This window comes from Arachis stenosperma, chromosome 6, assembly GCF_014773155.1.
Source record: "Arachis stenosperma cultivar V10309 chromosome 6, arast.V10309.gnm1.PFL2, whole genome shotgun sequence".
Lineage (NCBI taxonomy): Eukaryota > Viridiplantae > Streptophyta > Magnoliopsida > Fabales > Fabaceae > Arachis > Arachis stenosperma.
The window spans coordinates 113,222,342-113,240,625 of record NC_080382.1 but is presented as its reverse complement, the minus strand read 5'-3'; the positions used below and the strand labels follow the sequence as shown (position 1 = coordinate 113,240,625).

General features: G+C 37.9%; 1 non-coding gene across 1 annotated transcript; it reads right to left on the bottom strand.

The window, feature by feature from the left end:
- Positions 1 to 506: 506 nt before the first annotated feature.
- On the bottom strand, positions 507 to 614 carry LOC130938101 (small nucleolar RNA R71). Its single transcript, XR_009069281.1, has one exon. It is a non-coding gene; the product is annotated as a small nucleolar RNA R71 (small nucleolar RNA).
- Positions 615 to 18,284: the final 17,670 nt, after the last annotated feature.

Genomic DNA, 18,284 nt, shown 5'->3' with positions numbered 1-18,284 from the left:
CTGATCCTGAACCTGAAAGGACCTTGAAGAGAAAGCTAAGAGAAGCCAAAACACAACTCTCTTTAGAGCACCTGACCGAATTCTTCAAGGAAGAAGAACAAATGGCAGCCGAAAACAACAACAATGCCAACAATGCAAGGAAGGTGCTTGGTGACTTTACTGCACCTACTCCTGATTTCTATGGGAGAAGCATCTCTATCCCTGCCATTGGAGCAAACAACTTTGAGCTTAAGCCTCAATTAGTTTCTCTAATGCAACAGAATTGCAAGTTCCATGGACTTCCAATGGAAGATCCTCATCAGTTCTTAGCTGAATTCTTGCAAATCTGTGACACAGTCAAGACTAATGGGGTTAACCCTGAGGTCTACAGACTGATGCTATTCCCTTTTGCTGTAAGAGACAGAGCTAGAATATGGTTGGATTCTCAACCTAAAGAAAGCCTGGACTCTTGGGAAAAGCTAGTCAATGCCTTCTTGGCAAAGTTCTTTCCACCACAAAGATGGAGTAAGCTTAGAGTGGAAGTTCAAACCTTCAGACAGAAGGATGGAGAATCCCTCTATGAAGCTTGGGAAAGATACAAACAATTAATCAGAAGATGTCCTTCAGACATGCTTTCTGAATGGAGCATCATAGGTATTTTCTATGATGGTCTCTCTGAACTATCCAAGATGTCTTTGGATAGCTCTGCTGGAGGATCTCTTCATCTGAAGAAGACGCCTGCAGAAGCTCAAGAATTGATTGAAATGGTTGCAAATAACCAATTCATGTACACTTCTGAAAGAAATCCTGTGAACAATGGGACTAGTCAGAAGAAAGGAGTTCTTGAGATTGACACTTTGAATGCCATATTGGCTCAGAACAAGATATTGACTCAACAAGTCAATCTGATTTCTCAAAGTCTGTCTGGAATGCAAAATGCACCAAGCAGTACTAAGGAAGCTTCATCTGAGGAAGAAGCCTATGATCCTGAGAACCCTTCAATGGAAGAGGTGAATTACCTAGGAGAACCCTATGGAAACACCTACAATTCTTCATGGAGAAATCACCCAAATCTCTCATGGAAGAATCAAGAGAGACCTCAACAAGGTTTCAATAATAATGGTGGAAGAAACAGGTTTAACAATGGTAAACCTTTTCCATCATCTTCTCAGCAACAGACAGAGAGCTCTAAACAGAATACCTCTGACTTAGCAACCATGGTCTCTGATCTAATCAAAACCACTCAAAGTTTCATGACTGAAACTAGATCCTCCATTAGGAATTTGGAAGGACAAGTGGGTCAGCTGAGCAAGAAAATTACTGAACTTCCCCCAAGCACTCTCCCAAGTAACACTGAAGAAAATCCAAAAGGAGAGTGCAAAGCCATAAATATGGCCGAATTCTGGGAGGAAGAAGAGGCAGTGAACGCCACTGAGGAAGGCCTCACTGGACGTCCACTGGTCTCCAATGAGTTCCCCAATGAGGAACCTTGGGAATCTGAGGCTCAAACTGAGACCATAGAGATTCCATTGGACTTACTTCTGCCATTCATGAGCTCTGATGAGTATTCTTCCTCTGAAGAGGATGAGTATGTCACTGAAGAGCAAGTTGCTAAATACCTTGGAGCAATCATGAAACTGAATGACAAGTTATTTGGAAATGAGACTTGGGAGGAAGAACCACCTTTGCTCACCAAAGAACTGGATGACTTGTCTAGGCAGCAATTGCCTCAAAAGAGGCAGGATCCTGGGAAGTTTTCTATACCTTGTACCATAGGCACCATGACCTTCAAGAAGGCCTTGTGTGACTTGGGGTCAAGTGTAAACCTCATGCCCCTCTCTGTAATGGAGAAATTAGGGATCTTTGAGGTGCAAGCTGCAAAAATCTCACTAGAGATGGCAGACAACTCAAGAAAACAAGCCTATGGACTTGTAGAGGATGTTCTGGTTAAGGTTGAAGACCATTACATTCCTACTGATTTCATAGTCCTAGAGACTGGGAAGTGCATGGATGAATCCATCATCCTTGGCAGACCCTTCCTAGCCACAGCAAAGGCTGTGATTGATGTTGATAGAGGAGAGTTGATCATTCAAGTGAATGAAGAATCCTTGGTGTTTAAGGCCCAAGGATATCCCTCTGTCATCATGGAGAAGAAGCATGAAGAGCTTCTCTCAAAACAGAGCCAAACAGAGCCCCCACAGTCAGACTCTAAGTTTGGTGTTGGGAGGCCACAATCAAACTCTAAGTTTGGTGTTGAACCCCCACATTCAAACTCTAAGTTTGGTGTTGGGAAGTTCCAACACGGTTCTGAGCATCTCTGAGGCTCCATGAGAGTCCTCTGTCAAGCTAATGACAGTAAAGAAGCGCTTGTTGGGAGGCAACCCAATGTTTTATAATTAATTATTTTCTTTTGTTATTTTATCTTTTTTGTAGGTTGATGATCATAAGAAGTCACAAAAATAATGAAAAAAGCAAAAACAAAATGAAAAACAGGAAGAAAAACAGCACACCCTGGAGAAGAAGAAACTGGCGTCCAAACGCCAGTAATACTAGCTGTTGGGCGTTTAACGCCCAGTCTGGCACCATTCTGGGCGTTTAACGCCAGAAAGGGGCACCAGACTGGCGTTAAACGCCAGTAAAGGGCAACAACCTGGCGTTAAACGCCAGGAATGGGCACCAGCCCGGCGTTTAACGCCAGAAAAGGCTCAAAACGTGGATTTTGATGCCATTTGGTGCAAGGATGCCTTTTCCTTGACACTACAGGATCTGTGGACCCCACAGGACCCTACCATCACTCTCTCTCTTCTTCCCCCATTCACCACTCACATCCATCCTTCATAAAACCCCACCAACCTCACCCTTCAAATTCAAACCACTTTCCCTCCCAAACCCACCCTCAAATGGCCGAACCCTCATCCCCCTCTTTCCTATATAAACCCCTCTTTACCCCTTCATTTTCCCACTACCTAAACACCACTTCTCACCCTCCTTGGCCGAATCCACCACCATCTCCCTCTTCCTCATTTCTTCTTCTTCTACTCTCTTCTTTCTTCTTTTGCTCGAGGACGAGCAAACATTTTAAGTTTGGTGTGGTGAAAGCGTTGCTTTTTCGTTTTTCCATAACCATTTATGGCATCCAAGGCCGGAGAAACCTCTAGAAAGAGGAAAGGGAAGGCAAAGGCTTCCACCTCCGAGTCATGGGAGATGGATAGATTCCTCTCAAGGGTGCATCAAGACCACTTCTATGAAGTTGTGGCCTTGAAGAAGGTGATCCCCGAAGTCCCCTTTTCACTCAAAAAGGGTGAATATCCGGAGATCCGCCATGAGATCCGAAGAAGAGGTTGGGAAGTACTTACCAACCCCATTCAACAAGTCGGAATCTTGATGGTTCAAGAGTTCTATGCCAATGCATGGATCACCAAGAACCATGACCAAAGTGTGAACCCGGATCCAAAGAATTATCTTACTATGGTTCGGGGGAAATACTTGGATTTTAGTCCGGAAAGTGTGAGGGTGGCGTTCAACTTGCCTATGATGCAAGGAGATGAGCATCCTTACACTAGAAGGGTCAACTTTGATCAAAGGTTGGACCAAGTCCTCACAGTCATATGTGAAGAGGGCGCACAATGGAAGCAAGATTCAAGAGGAAAGCCGGTCCAATTGAGAAGGCATGACCTCAAACCCGTGGCTAGAGGATGGTTAGAGTTCATACAACGCTCAATCATTCCCACTAGCAACCGGTCCGAAGTTACCATAGACCGGGCTATCATGATCCATAGCATCATGATTGGAGAAGAAATAGAGGTTCATGAGGTTATAGCCCAAGAACTCTATAGGGTGGCGGACAAGACCTCTACCTTGGCAAGGTTAGCCTTTCCTCACCTCATTTGTCACCTCTGTTATTCAGTGGGAGTTGACATAGAGGGAGACATCACCATTGATGAGGACAAGCCCATCACTAAGAAAAGGATGGAGTACACAAGAGATCCCACTCATCATGAGATCCCTGAGATTCCTCAAGGGATGCACTTTCCTCCACAAAACTATTGGGAGCAAGTAAACACCTCCCTAGGAGAGTTGAGTTCCAATATGGGACAACTAAGGGTGGAGCACCAAGAACACTCCATTCTCCTCCATGAAATTAGAGAAGAACAAAGAATCATGAGAGAGGAGCAACAAAGGCAAGGAAGAGACATTGAGGAGCTCAAACACTCCATAGGACCTTCAAAAGCAAGGAAGAGCCGCCATCACTGAGGTGGACCCATTCCTTGATTTCCTTGTTCTTTATTCCTTTGTTTTTCGAATTTTAGTGCTTTATGTTATCCATGCTTGTGTCTTATGATCATTAGTGTCTTAGTGTCTATGCCTTAAAGTTATGAATGTCCTATGAATCCATCACCTTTCTTGAATAAAAACGTGCTTAATTGAAAAAGGGAGAATTGCATGAATTTGAATTTTATAATAGTTTAATTATTTTGATGTGGTGGCAATATTTTTGTTCTCTGAATGTATGCTTAAACAGTGCATATGTATCTTGAATTTGTGGTTCATGAATGTTGGCTCTTGAAAGAATGATGAAAAAGGAGACATGTTATTGAGGATCTGAAAAATCAATAAAATGATTCTTGAAGCAAGAAAAAGCATTGCTATTCAAAAAAAAAAAAAAAGAAACGAAAAAATAATAATAATAAGAGTTGTGATCCAAGGCAAATAAGAGTGTGCTTAAGAACCCTGGACACCTCTAATTGGGGACTTTAGCAAAGCTAAGTCACAATCTGAAAAGGTTCACCCAATTATGTGTCTGTGGCATGTATGTATCCGGTGGTAATACTGGAAAGACAGAGTGCTTTGGGCCACAGCCAAGACTCAATAAATAGCTATGTTCAAGAATCATCATACTTTACTAGGAGAATCATTAACACTATCTGGATTCTAAGTTCCTAAAGAAGCCAACCATTCTGAATTTCAAAGGATAGATTGAGATGCCAAAACTGTTCAGAGGCAAAAAGTTAAAAGCCCCGCTCATCTAATTAATACTGATCTTCACAGATGTTTTGGAATTCATTGCATATTCTCTTCCTTTTATCTTATTTGATTTTCAGTTGCTTGGGGACAAGCAACAATTTAAGTTTGGTGTTGTGATGAGCGGATGATTTGTATACTTTTTGGCATTGTTTTTAGTATGTTTTTGATATGATCTAGTTAGTTTTTAGTATATTTTTATTAGTTTTTAGTTAAAATTCACTTTTCTGGACTTTACTATGAGTTTGTGTGTTTTTCTGTGATTTCAGGTATTTTCTGGCTGAAATTGAGGGACCTGAGCAAAAATCTGATCCAGAGACCAAAAAGGACTGCAGATGCTGTTGGATTCTGACCTCCCTGCACTCGAAGCGGATTTTCTGGAGCTACAGAAGCCCAATTGGCGCGCTCTCAACGGCGTTGGAAAGTAGACATCCTGGGCTTTCCATCAATATATGATAGTCCATACTTTTCCCAAGATTTGATGGCCCAAACCGGCGTTCAAAGTCACCTCAAGAAATCCCAGCGTTAAACGCTGGAACTGGCACCCAAATGGGAGTTAAACGCCCAAACTGGCACCAAGGCTGGCGTTTAACTCCAAGAAGAGTCTCTACACGAAATTTGCTTAATTGCTCAGCCCAAGCACACACCAAGTGGGCCCGGAAGAGGATTTTTATGTCATTTACTCATTTCTGTACACCTTAGGCTACTAGTTTCTTATAAGTAGGACCTTTTACTATTTTATTAGAAATCTTTGGATTGTTTTTGATCCTTTGATCATCTTTGGACATCTAGTTCTTAGATCATTTGGGGGCTGGCCATTCGGCCATGCCTAGACCTTGTTCTTATGTATTTTCAACGGTGGAGTTTCTACACACCATAGATTAAGGTGTGGAGCTCTGCTGTACCTCGAGTATTAATGCAATTACTATTGTTCTTCCATTCAATTCCACTTGTTCTTTATCCAAGATATCACTTGTTCTTCAACATGATGAAGGTGATAATTGACGCCCATCACCATTCTCACCCATGAACAAGGTGACTGACAACCATTCTTGTTCTACAAGCATTCGAGGCTTGGTGAATATCTCTTGGATTCTTCGGAATCTTCGTGGTATAGGCAGGATCTGATGGCGGCATTCAAGAGAATCCGGAAGGTCTAAACCTTGTCTGTGGTATTCTGAGTAGGATTCAATGATTGAATGACTGTGACGTGCTTCAAACCTGTAACCTACTGGGCGTTAGTGACAGACGCAAAAGAGTTATTCTATTCCGGTAGGGAGGGAACCAAACCGGTGATTGGCAGCACTGTGACAGAGTGTGTGCATTAGCTTTCACTGCGCGGATGGGAGGTAGCTGCTGACAACAGTGAAACCTTACACGAGCTTGCCATGGAAAGGAGTAAGAAAGGATTGGATGAAGGCATTAGGAAAGCAGAGAGACGGAAGGGAAGGCATCTTCATACACTTGTCTGAAGCTCTTACACCAATGATATACATAAGTATCACTATCCTTATCTTCTATGTTATTTTCGTTCATCACCATATACATCTGAGTTTGCCTGACTAAGATTTACAAGATGACCATAGCTTGCTTCAATACTAACAATCTCCGTGGGATCGACCCTTACTCACGTAAGGTTTATTACTTGGACGACCCAGTGCACTTGCTGGTTAGTTGTGCGAAGTTGTGTAATGCCACGGTATTGAGCCACCAAGTTCTTGGAGCCATTACCGGGGATTATTTGAGTTGTGAAAAAGTATTGTTCACAATTTCGCGCACCACACTCATTGGTAGGGTGTCCGTAGATTCGATGGTATTCGCAATATTCTGTCTGACTTTCCCCTCCTTTTTTGCTTTTGATTGGTCGAGGCGGTGGAATTTTCTCAGTGTGGTATACTTCTCGGTAAACATCTACGAGAGACACCCAAAGAGGGGTGTAATTGTGGTATTTTCTAGGCTTCTCTCCGGGTTGATCTTCTTTCTTTTTGGACTTTTTATCCTTGTCTCGAGAGGAGTAGGAGAATCCGGGTTTTGAGGTCCCTCCTAATCGAGAATTCTCCTCCAGGTTGATATACTTTTCTGCCCGTTCTTGTACTTCATTTAGAGATGTTGGGTGCTTTTTTGATATGGAGTGACTGAAAGGTTCTTCTCGTAGGCCATTGATGAGACCCATGATAGCTGCTTCTGTTGGCAGACTTTGTATGTCCAGACACGCTTTGTTGAATCTTTCCATGTAATTGCAATGACTCTCCCGATCTCCTTGCTTGATCCCTAATAGGCTTGGCGCGTGTTTGGCTTTGTCCTTTTGGATGGAGAATCTGGCCAGAAACTTTTTGGCTAAGTCGTCAAAACTTATGATGGATCTAGGAGGCAAACTGTCGAACCACTTAATTGCTGTCTTTGTTAGGGTAGTCGGGAAGGCTTTGCATCGAATAGCATCCGAGGCGTCAGTGAGATACATTTTGCTTCTAAAATTGCTGAGGTGATGTCTTAGCTCCGATGTGCCGTCGTACGGAGGCATGCCGGGAGCTTTGAAGCTTTTTGGCACTTTAGCTTTCATGATCTCTTTGGTGAATGGTCTTGATCTTTGTGAGGGCTATCTTCATGATTGGATCGAGTGGTTCTGGTTTTAAGGTCGGTTTTGAGCTTTAGGACCTTGTCCTTTAGCTCTCGACGTCGTCTTGTTTCTCTCTGGAGGTCTCTTCCAGCTTTCCGTTGATGTTCGGCTTCTTTTTCGAGCTGTTTGAGATGATCCTGCTGAGCTTGTAGAGCCTCTAGAATTTCTGTGCTTGGGGGTTATTTATCTCCCCCATTTTGAAGTGTGACTTTGGAGGTGGCGTCTGCGTTTTTATGCGGCATTCTATTTTCTAGATCAGAATCGTGGTCGTTATCAAGGTTGTCCGCCATGATAATGGGATGACTTCCAGGTTCCTCGGCAACGGCGCCAATGTTTCAAGGGTTACCTAAAACTGTAGGTCGATCTCGGATGAAATTTGCAGTTGTGGCCAGAGCTGACGTGTCCGACTTGTTGGACCTGGTGGTGCTGCTGATCCTTCGTCATCGGAGGGTGGTGGTACCTGCAAGAGACTCCGATGCTTAAGTTAGCACGTGCTTTAGGCAGGTTTTTAGTAGAATCAGAGTATGAGTTATACCTGGGTGCTCCAGTGTATTTATAGTAGTGTGGAGTGACCTTTCTGGAGATAAGATAGTTATCTTATCTTATCTTATCTTTAGGGGGAACCGCCTTTATCTTTGTAGGCTAGCCTGCCTTTAGATTAGGCCGTGTTCCTTCGTTTGGGCCTGCTTTGGGCTCTTCTGATGATTTGGCCGAACTTTTTACAGAAGAGGTCGGGGAGCCTGACCCAAAGAGGTCGGTCGTTTTGTCTTCAATCATCCCGGGTCGCATAGCTCGACCCAGGACATGAACACAAACCAATCCATTGGACTTACGAAATCACAAAAGTATACATTTTTCATTAATATCGATTTATAACAATTCTCAGAAATCAAATGAGTTAAGGAAAGCGCCACTACCTTGATTTAGTCGAAGCTCAGTAGTCAAACACATCAAATCCTCTTTTGTTTATTTTCAATTTACAGCAGCGGCAGCAACCATTTTATTTTCAAGCAATATCAACAGCGGCATCAAGAATTATAGCAACAATACTTTTCTGACATAGATTAGAATTTAACACAGATTTGATATTGAGTGGAATTAGAAAAAAATTAGTAATGGATAACAAAACCAAATAATCTCACAACGAGAAACAAAGCAGCAGCGACCATTTGAACCAATCAGGCGACAGCTCCGACAACTACCTCTGGTGACAGCGGCTACCAGAAGCTCTGGTGGTTCAACAGCAACCCTAATTTCGATGCGCAAACACCGAACTCAACCCTACAGTACCAATATCTCAGAATCTCTAACGGATAATAACAGAATTTTGATTTCAAGGGGTTTCAGAAACAAACGCTTATCAAGAAGACAACTGGCGGCGGTTACTGGCGGCACAGCTTCCAGCAGCACCGGCCAAACAGCAACATTGCTTTCCACAGTAGTAGTGACAGTTGCAGTAGCACAAGGAATCCGAATTCGATGAACTCAAGGCAGAAATAGCTCAGGACAGTAGCAACTCAGCCCCGCTAGTGGCTCCAATCGCAGCAACTCCAGATCAGCGGCGGCGGCGGCTTCCCTCGACGGCACCAGAGCACGACGGCAAAGACGACACCCTCCGTGACGGGCCCTAACAACAATGATAAGGCAGTTTTGCGATGATGAAGGCATGGTGGTGACGCAACAGAAACTCCCTCCTCCACTGGCTCTCGCGCAGTTCACAGTGGCGATTCACAGCCCCAGCGACGGTGACTATGACGCGACGAGCGGCTTCTTCATAGCGGTGTCTGGCTCCCTTTATGCTTGACGGTGCTCGGTGCAGTGGCGATGCTGTGCAGTGACAGCGCGACGGCGGGCTGAACGTGGTTGGGTGTGGCACAACTAGCTGTGCGTCTTCTTCCTCCTCTTCTCGTGGATCTCTCTCTCTACTCTGTGTGTGATGAGGGATGAAGCTGATGAATGAAAGGGGGAAACGGCACTGAAGTGAGGGGTAAGTGTGTTAGGGCTTTTGAATTAATTGGGAATTAGGATTTTTGATTTGGAAATTTAGGATTAGGAATTAGAGATTTTGGGTAAATTGAAATTTGGTAATTTTAATTAAATTAGGCTATAGAATATCAAATAAAAATCTAATTTAATTCCTTAAAATTATTTTAAAAATATTATTTGGTTATCAAGTTGTTAATTTTCTTTTAAATCAAGTATTCTAATTTAAAATTAGAGATTTATAATTAATTTTTTTGTTTATAAAAATTAAAATATTAAATTCTAAAATCTCAATTATTCAAACTAACTCATACAAAATTCTTATTCTTTTACAACTATTAAGTTCTATAATTTAAATATAGAAAATTATTCAATATTATAAAATTAAGTAAAATTTTTTATTTAATTATCAAAACTTAATTTAATTATTTTTAATAAAATAATTTCTAAAAATAAAGTCTTTAATGAATATATAAATTGAAATTAACTCATAATAATATTTTCTGAAAATTCTGAGTCTTACAATTAATATTGTCAATGTATATATACTTGTTAAAATTTTAATTGACTATTTATTTTGTTTAAAAAATTAAATTTATAGATCTCACAATGGTTATCATGAGATTCAAAATTATACTTTGACAACAATAAAATAAATTCACGGCTCATTATTGTCTTTGAATTATTCTTAACTTTGATTGTAGCAACCCTCAATTTTAAAAATATAAATATAAATAAGTTATAATTTATTTTATAAAATTAGAGTTCCTTATTTTTAGAAAATTATTTTTATTATCAGTAATTGAACTGATTTTATAATAATTTAAATTTAATCAAATTATTATTATTATTATTATTATTATTATTATTATTATTATTATTATTATTAAACATTGGATATAATTCTCATGAGTATTATATGTACTATAAGTTTATATAGTTTTACTCCCTAGATTTATGTATTTATTGTTGTGATTATATTTACTATGTGACTATTATTATTACTATTATTACGTTTATTATTATTATTATTATTATTATTATTATTATTATTATTATTATTATTATTATTATTATTATTATTACATGATTATCATTACTATTGCTAGTATTATTATAATATTATTATCATTATTAATTATAAAGTATGAAAACAAAAGGCGGTTTATGTTTTACATTAAGCTACATATATATCATTACTATCATTACGCATTATGATTGCATATATATTATTATTATTATTATTATTATTATTATATGCGCATATATATATATATATACATATATATATACATATATATATATATATAAAAGGCGGTAGCCATTTACTTAAGGAAAGCTATTGTATGCATATACACATATATGAAATATCTAGTTATGATTATCTGCCGCCATATACATATATATAGTATATGAAGGAATGAGTGGTGAGAGAGAAGAGTAACCGAGAGAGAAGCGTGAGAACGTAAATTCCTCCAAACTTCCGGCTTCGATTTCTTGCAATCCGTAACTCCAATCAAAAATTTAATCCGGTAAAAATATTCATAACCTCCTCCTCTACACGTTGACACCATTTTTGATTAGTGGAAGTTGACAATGACGTAGCTCCTCTTTTCTTTGGATTTGGCCAACGAGAGTTTTAAGAGGCAAAGATGATTCTGGACGTTTTCTTCTTCGATAGCTCGGTTAGAAAGCTTCTCCAGAGCTTTGAATATTTTGATTCCGTACGAAGGTATGGTTTTGGTTTCTCGTAGTTAACATTTAATGTCACGTGAAAACTTAGGCTAGAAGACCTTAAGATAGGAATGAACTGAATGTATAATTGATGGATTGTGTATATGGAATAAAATGTGTGGTTTAGTTGTTGTTAATAATTTGCTGTTGAAGTTGGTTGGTTTTAGGAAAAGATTTAATATTGGTATTTGTTTGATTATGAAATAATTTGTTACTGGAAATGATTTGAGTGACTGAGAGGTGTTTGGTTTGATAGTTGGGACCCTTGAAGGGTGGCAGAAATTTGAGTCTTAGAGGAGATATTGCCAAAATTTCTTTAAGAATTGGAGTTTTGATTTGAGGTAATATTTTAAAAGGGAAAGAGATTATTATGTGGCTTGTGTATTTGAGACTATTTGTTGACCCTCTGTCGCAAGATGTGACCGGGCACTTTAACTCCCCGGATTCCCCCATGGGCATGCATATATATATTAATATTGAATATTATATTTGAGCTTGGAGTTCGTCTCCATGGAATACTATATTATTGAGCTTGGAGTTCGTCTCCATGGAATACTATATTATTGAGCTTGGAGTGTAACTCCATGGAATATTATATTTGAGCTTGGAGTTTAACTCCATGGAATATTATTGAGCTTGGGGATGCGCACACAGAGGGACTGTCCAATGGTTAACTACCAGGACTTATCGGGTTGGCTGTATAACCGACAGATGAGACTCATCAGCCATAGGACAGGCATACATCATATGTATTTGTTTGTTTGCTTGAGTGTGCATTGTTTTGGTTTGCTTAACTGTTTAATTCTGCTTATCCGCTACTTGTTCTACTTGCTGTAAATGCTTCTCTACCTGTGCTTTTCTTGCTTGAACTATATGTGTATGTTTTCTGAGAAATCCCTCTTGGCGAAGGTATGAGGAGAGAGGATTGTTCCACCAATGATTCGGAGGATTAGAGGAGACAGAACGTGAATTATTAGGTTAAAGTTAGATTCAGAATTAGAATACCTTAGACAACTTACCCAATTTCTGGTTTAGTTGAATTCTTAAGCTGAAATCTGAGTGTCGAAGTTCTAGGAATGCCTCTGGCTTTCTCGAGACCTTTTATATTAACTATGCGGGCACCTTTACCATACTGAGAACCTCCGGTTCTCATCCCATACTATGTTGTTATTTTTCAGATGCAAGTCGAGAGACACCTCGTTGAGCGTTTGGGTATCCCCCTTACGAGCGAAGAACTGTCTTTTGGACTGTCATATTTTATTTTAGGCTATGTATATATGTTTATAGAATCTCCGCATGTATATTTTGTGTTTTGTCCCTCCTAGAGGTCGACTTGGAGATACAGGGGTTTATTTTGTGGTTTGAGTTTTATTTTGGGTTGTATATATACATAATTATATACTCTGATTGGCCTTAGCTTCGCAGGTCGAGTCTGGAGCTTGCTATCTGAGTTTTGGAACTCTGATATGTATATATATGTGTTCAGTTATCTTTCGATTTTACCTGTCCGTTTTACGAATATCCATGCGAGTGTGTCACGATTTTCTGTTTATCGATTTTTTTAGCTTGTTCTTCAAGGCTCCTAGATATGATTTCACCCAACTATATCTATGTAGATATCATTTTCTTTTAGAGGTCGTAATACCTTGCCACCTCTGCTTTACGACTTAAGCGTAAGGCCCTGTGTGGTAGGGTGTTACATTGATCCCCTGAAAAATAGGTTCTAATTATTAACTCTGTGGTCTACTGTAACTAATTGACCCATTTAATGAAATAAAGTTAAGGCTTTATTATAGTGCATGATTTCTTACGTAGGATTAATCTCTTTATCACATACATATAATATATAATAGGATATAACTCTTGTTTTTGAGTGGTTGGTTCATTGTTTGAGTTTATTCAATCACTACAATTAAAATTATTTTTACTGACAAATTTTTAGTGTCAATATATAACATAATACCACTATATATTTATTTAATTTATGTTTGTACGGTAATTATAAATTTGTCGTTATTACTATATGTTATAATGGCAATTATATACTTTTTACGGCTATTAAAATGGTCTTTACGGGTAATTATTGTTAAATTTTTTTAACAACAAAATATAAGATGATTAATGTCTAATTACTAATAAATATATTAATAGTTATTTTTATTGTCGCTAAAAATAAAATAAATTACCGTAAAAATTAATCTTTTTAGTAGTACAAATGTCAGAAATTTAAATCTCTCAAAAAATTCATTTTTGACGTACTAAAATGAAAGATATCGTAAGAATATATATATAAAAGACACCACTCAACATATCTAAGTTAGGGAAATATTTATAATAGCAAACCATAATATATATCTATTTTTTCAAGGTTCAACAATTAAACAAACATTGAATTTAATTGAACCAAAAGGCCAGTAACATAAACCCATGATCAATACAAATAATATAAAAAATCATCACATTGATATTAACTTTATTTAGAACATAGTCATATAAATTTATTACATATCAATGTATTTATATTAGAGTAAAGTATCGTTTTTGTCTCCAACGTTTGGGGTAAATCCTATTTGTGTCCATAACGTTTAAATCGTCCTATTTGTATCCCTAACGTTTGTAAAAGTGATTCAATGTTATCCTGCCGTCAATTACACATCATGAACGCTTTAGTTTGAGTTTTAAAAATCTCTTCTTTCTTGAAGTTAGAATACAAATGTCTGGGATAGAATCGATGATCCATTCCAAAGAATAGCTTATCAAAAGTTGAAACTAATTCCTACAACATTTACATAATTCACTTTTCTAGGAACATAATTGAATCTAAACACAAATAGTGGGTATAATATTAAAATCGAACACATCCAAGTGAGACCTAATTGAGAATGAATACATTCAAGTGAGAATAACTGAAAAATATAATCTGATTTGTTAGTATAATTGATAGTAGGATAACATTGAATCACTTTTATAAACGTTAAGTATACAAATAGGACAATTTAAACGTTAGGGACACAAATAAGACTTACCCCAAACGTTGGGGACAAAAACAATACTTTACTCTTTATATTATTATTATCGCCAAAAAATTCCATTAGAAGAATCCTCTGCGGCCATAACCATTGTTAAATGGATTATTTTGATATGGAAAACAAAAAAAGTCTCCACCATTATTATGGTTAAAATTTGAATGATAAAGATGATTTTCAGTATTGTCACAACTGTGTAAATCATGTTGCTTGTATGCGAAGTTTGTATTCGTAGGTTTTGATGAATGACAAACCAACAAACGACATGAAAGACAAACCAACAAACAACTTGAATGAACAAGCATGTTGAAAGATCAACCAACATTCAACGTTGAGGAATGAAGAGTTGAAAGCAACACAACAACAACAAGAAACTCAAGTCCACAACATTTGAAGACAAGTATAGTGTCTTAGGACTTAGGTAACTTCTTGTTAAGAACCAATTGCTAAATCTCTCAACACACACTCACAAAATGTTTTGATGCACATCTTGCAATTCGATGCTAGCCAAATGGTTTAAAACTTATTTTCAAAGGTACAAAAGCATAGGAATTGACTCCAACAAGTTTGAGATCAATCCTAAATATTTTGAAGTGATTTTAAGCCATTCTTTAAGGTTTGCATCGATGCACACTCATCTTGCATCGATGCAAAGCATACGACGACTTGTTGCATCGATGCAAAGATGTTTGCATCGATGCAACCTAGCTGAAAATTCAAATTTCAGCTTCAAAGACACATTTGCATCGATGCAAAGTGTTATGCATCGATGCAAATGATTCAAAAACATAAAAAACGGCTAGTTTTGACAAAAAGGCTCCATCCCATTAACTCCCCAACGTTTCTAAGGTTTGGGGAGTCTATAAATAGATGGATTGAAGCCTTATTTCACATACTTGAGCATTTGCAAACTATCTTGTTCATATTCTTTCATTCTACACATTTTTTAAGGTGTTATAATACACAATTTGAGAGAGCAATATCAATTGGTTCAATAGTGCTAAACTTGTAATCATACACTCTTCTAGAGAGTACTCATTTCGTCTCAACAATTCTTTGAGAATTGTTTTCTTGTACACTTTGTAAATTGGAGTGTGATCTCCAAGGTTGAGTCAAGAGTTATAAACACTATAGTCGGTGAGGATACCAAAGAGGTATACTAAGTACTCAAGGCAAATCTTAGAGAAGGTATCTCTAAGTGGAGTGGGTTAGTATACGAGTGGTGATCATATACCGTGAGGTGTTAGAAACTAAGGACTCGGATTGTAAAAGGTTTTGCGCGAGCACCTTGAAGCTTGGCAATAGTGGAACTTCTCAATAGCGATTGAGAAAGACAGTGGACGTAGGACAAGGATTGTGCCGAACCACTCTAAATAGCGTTTGCATCTCTCCAAACTCATCTCTTCAATATTATTGTCTTTTACCTTTGAGCAAATAAATTGTGATCGAAAAGTAGCTTCGTAAGTACTTAAGGAATAGCTTAAGTCCGATTGGTGAAAAGCTTGATCAATTTATTTGAGTTGGTGTCTATTGGAAAGTAAAAGCTCCTTATAAATGCTTAGCAATTGAGTTAAGCTCTTGGAAAAATACTAGTACAATAACACTTTTGTATATTGTCTTTAACTTTCGCAAAAAGATTCATTGTTGTTGCAATACTCAATTCACCCCCCCCCTCTTGAGTAATTGTGCATAGGTTCTACAAGTGGTATCAGAGCTTAACCCTTTGAAAGACTTAACCGTTTAAGGGAAAAGATCATGGCAAGCACAAGCTTTAACAACAACAACACTAGTGAAGGTAACTCAACCGCTAGACCTCCTCTTTTTAGCGGAACAAATTACTCTTATTGGAAAAATAAGATGAGAATTTGGATCCGTTCTCAAGATGTGAGAATTTGGAAAGTGATTGAGAATGGAAATCACATTCCAACAAAGACAACAAGCGCTAAAGAAGGAGAAGTCTCCGTCTCAAAGCAAGTACCGAAAGGAGAAGATGAATATAGTGACGATGATTGGAAGAAAATGGCAATGAATGATAAAGCCATCAACTTCATTCATTGTGCACTTAACGAGCATGATTATATGAAGACCTCTACATGTGAAACCGCTAAAGAGATTTGGGATAAACTCCAAATCACTTACAAAGGAACCGACCACGTTAAAGAATCAAAGGTATTTATGTTGGTTCATGAATGGGAAAATTTTAAAATGAAAGATGAAGAGAGCATTGAAGAAGCTCTTGAAAGACTCTCCAAGATCTTCAACAATCTAAGCATGCTTGGCACAAAATACAATGATAAACAAATTGTGACCAAGGTGCTTACAAGCCTTACACCAAAATGGAACTCCAAAGTGAACGCCATTGTGGAAGGAAGGCTCTATGATCAACTTACATTTGATCAACTACGAGGTAATCTTCTCACCTATGAAATGACTATGCTAAATAGACAAAAAGGTGAAGAAAGCAAGAAGAAAAGTCTCGCCCTTAAAACAACATCACTACAAGAAGAGAGTGATGATAATGAAGAAGAAGGAGATGAAGAATTTGCACTCTTATTAAAAAGATTCAATAAGTTTGCAATGAAGAAAAACTTCAAGAGCAAAACAAAGGTACCAAAATGCTATGAGTGTGGAGAAGTTGGACACATCAAACCCAATTGTCCAAAACTTCAAAAGGAGGACAAAAACAAGAAATTTAAGAAGAAGGAGAAAGCATACATATCATGGGAGAACGAGGATGAATCCGACTCCGATGACGACGAGGTTGCAAATCTTTGCTTAATGGCAAGCGAAGAAAAGGTTAGTGATGACAACTCCACTTCTTTTAATTTACAAGATGAATATGATGCCTTACTTGAGGTGTACACAAAACTTACCCAAGATTATTCTCTCCTAAAGAAAAAGAATATGGATCTTTTAAAACAAAATGAGATGTTGAAAAACGAGAATATCAATCTTGGAAAAGATAAGTGTAGCACAAGTAGTGATCCATACAAATCTTGTAAAATGCATGAAAATGAAATTACAAATCTTAAGAACACTTTAGCTAAGTTCAATGAATCTTCAAAGAACTTAGATAAAATGTTGAAAAACCAAAAGCATGTTCATAATAAGGAAGGTTTAGGTTTTGAAAAAGGAAAATTTAAAAATATTAAAACTCCTATTAGGCAACCGCAAGCCCAAAAGGCAAGCATGCCTAAAAGGAATGAAGCCTTTAAACATCCTCCTCAACATGCTTCATTTAGAAATTATAATCACAATGCATATAGATCAAAAGATGTTGCATTTAGGAAACAACCTAGGCAACCATTTAGAAACATGCATAGGATGCATAATCCAAATGTCATATGTCATTATTGTAATAAAGTAGGTCATATAGCACCCGTATGCTTTACTAGAATTAAACATATAAACTTTCGTAGTCAAGATACGAGATGGGCACCTTATGGGCATTATGCTCATACTAACCATCAAGGACCCAAATTCACTTGGGTACCTAAATCCCAATTTTAATTGTTTTGTAGGTACGTGTTGGAGCTAAGGATACAAATTGGTATGTTGATAGTGGATGCTCCAAACACATGACCGGCGATGAATCAAAGTTCACCGCAATAGAGCCTACAAACGGAGGAAACGTGATCTATGGAGACAACAACACCGGCAAAGTAATCGGCGTTGAAAAAGTTGGTAAAAATTCTTCTACCTCCATAGATAATGTTATACTTGTCAAAGGTCTCAAACATAATCTCATTAGTGTTAGCCAACTTTATGACAAAGGAAACTTAGTCACCTTTGATTCAAAATGTTGTTTGATAAAAAGGCAAGACACTAATGAAATTGTGCTAATTGGGCACCGTGTTGACAATGTATACATGATTAATCTAAATGAAGTTTCCTCAAATGATGTGAAATGCCTTGTTAGTAAA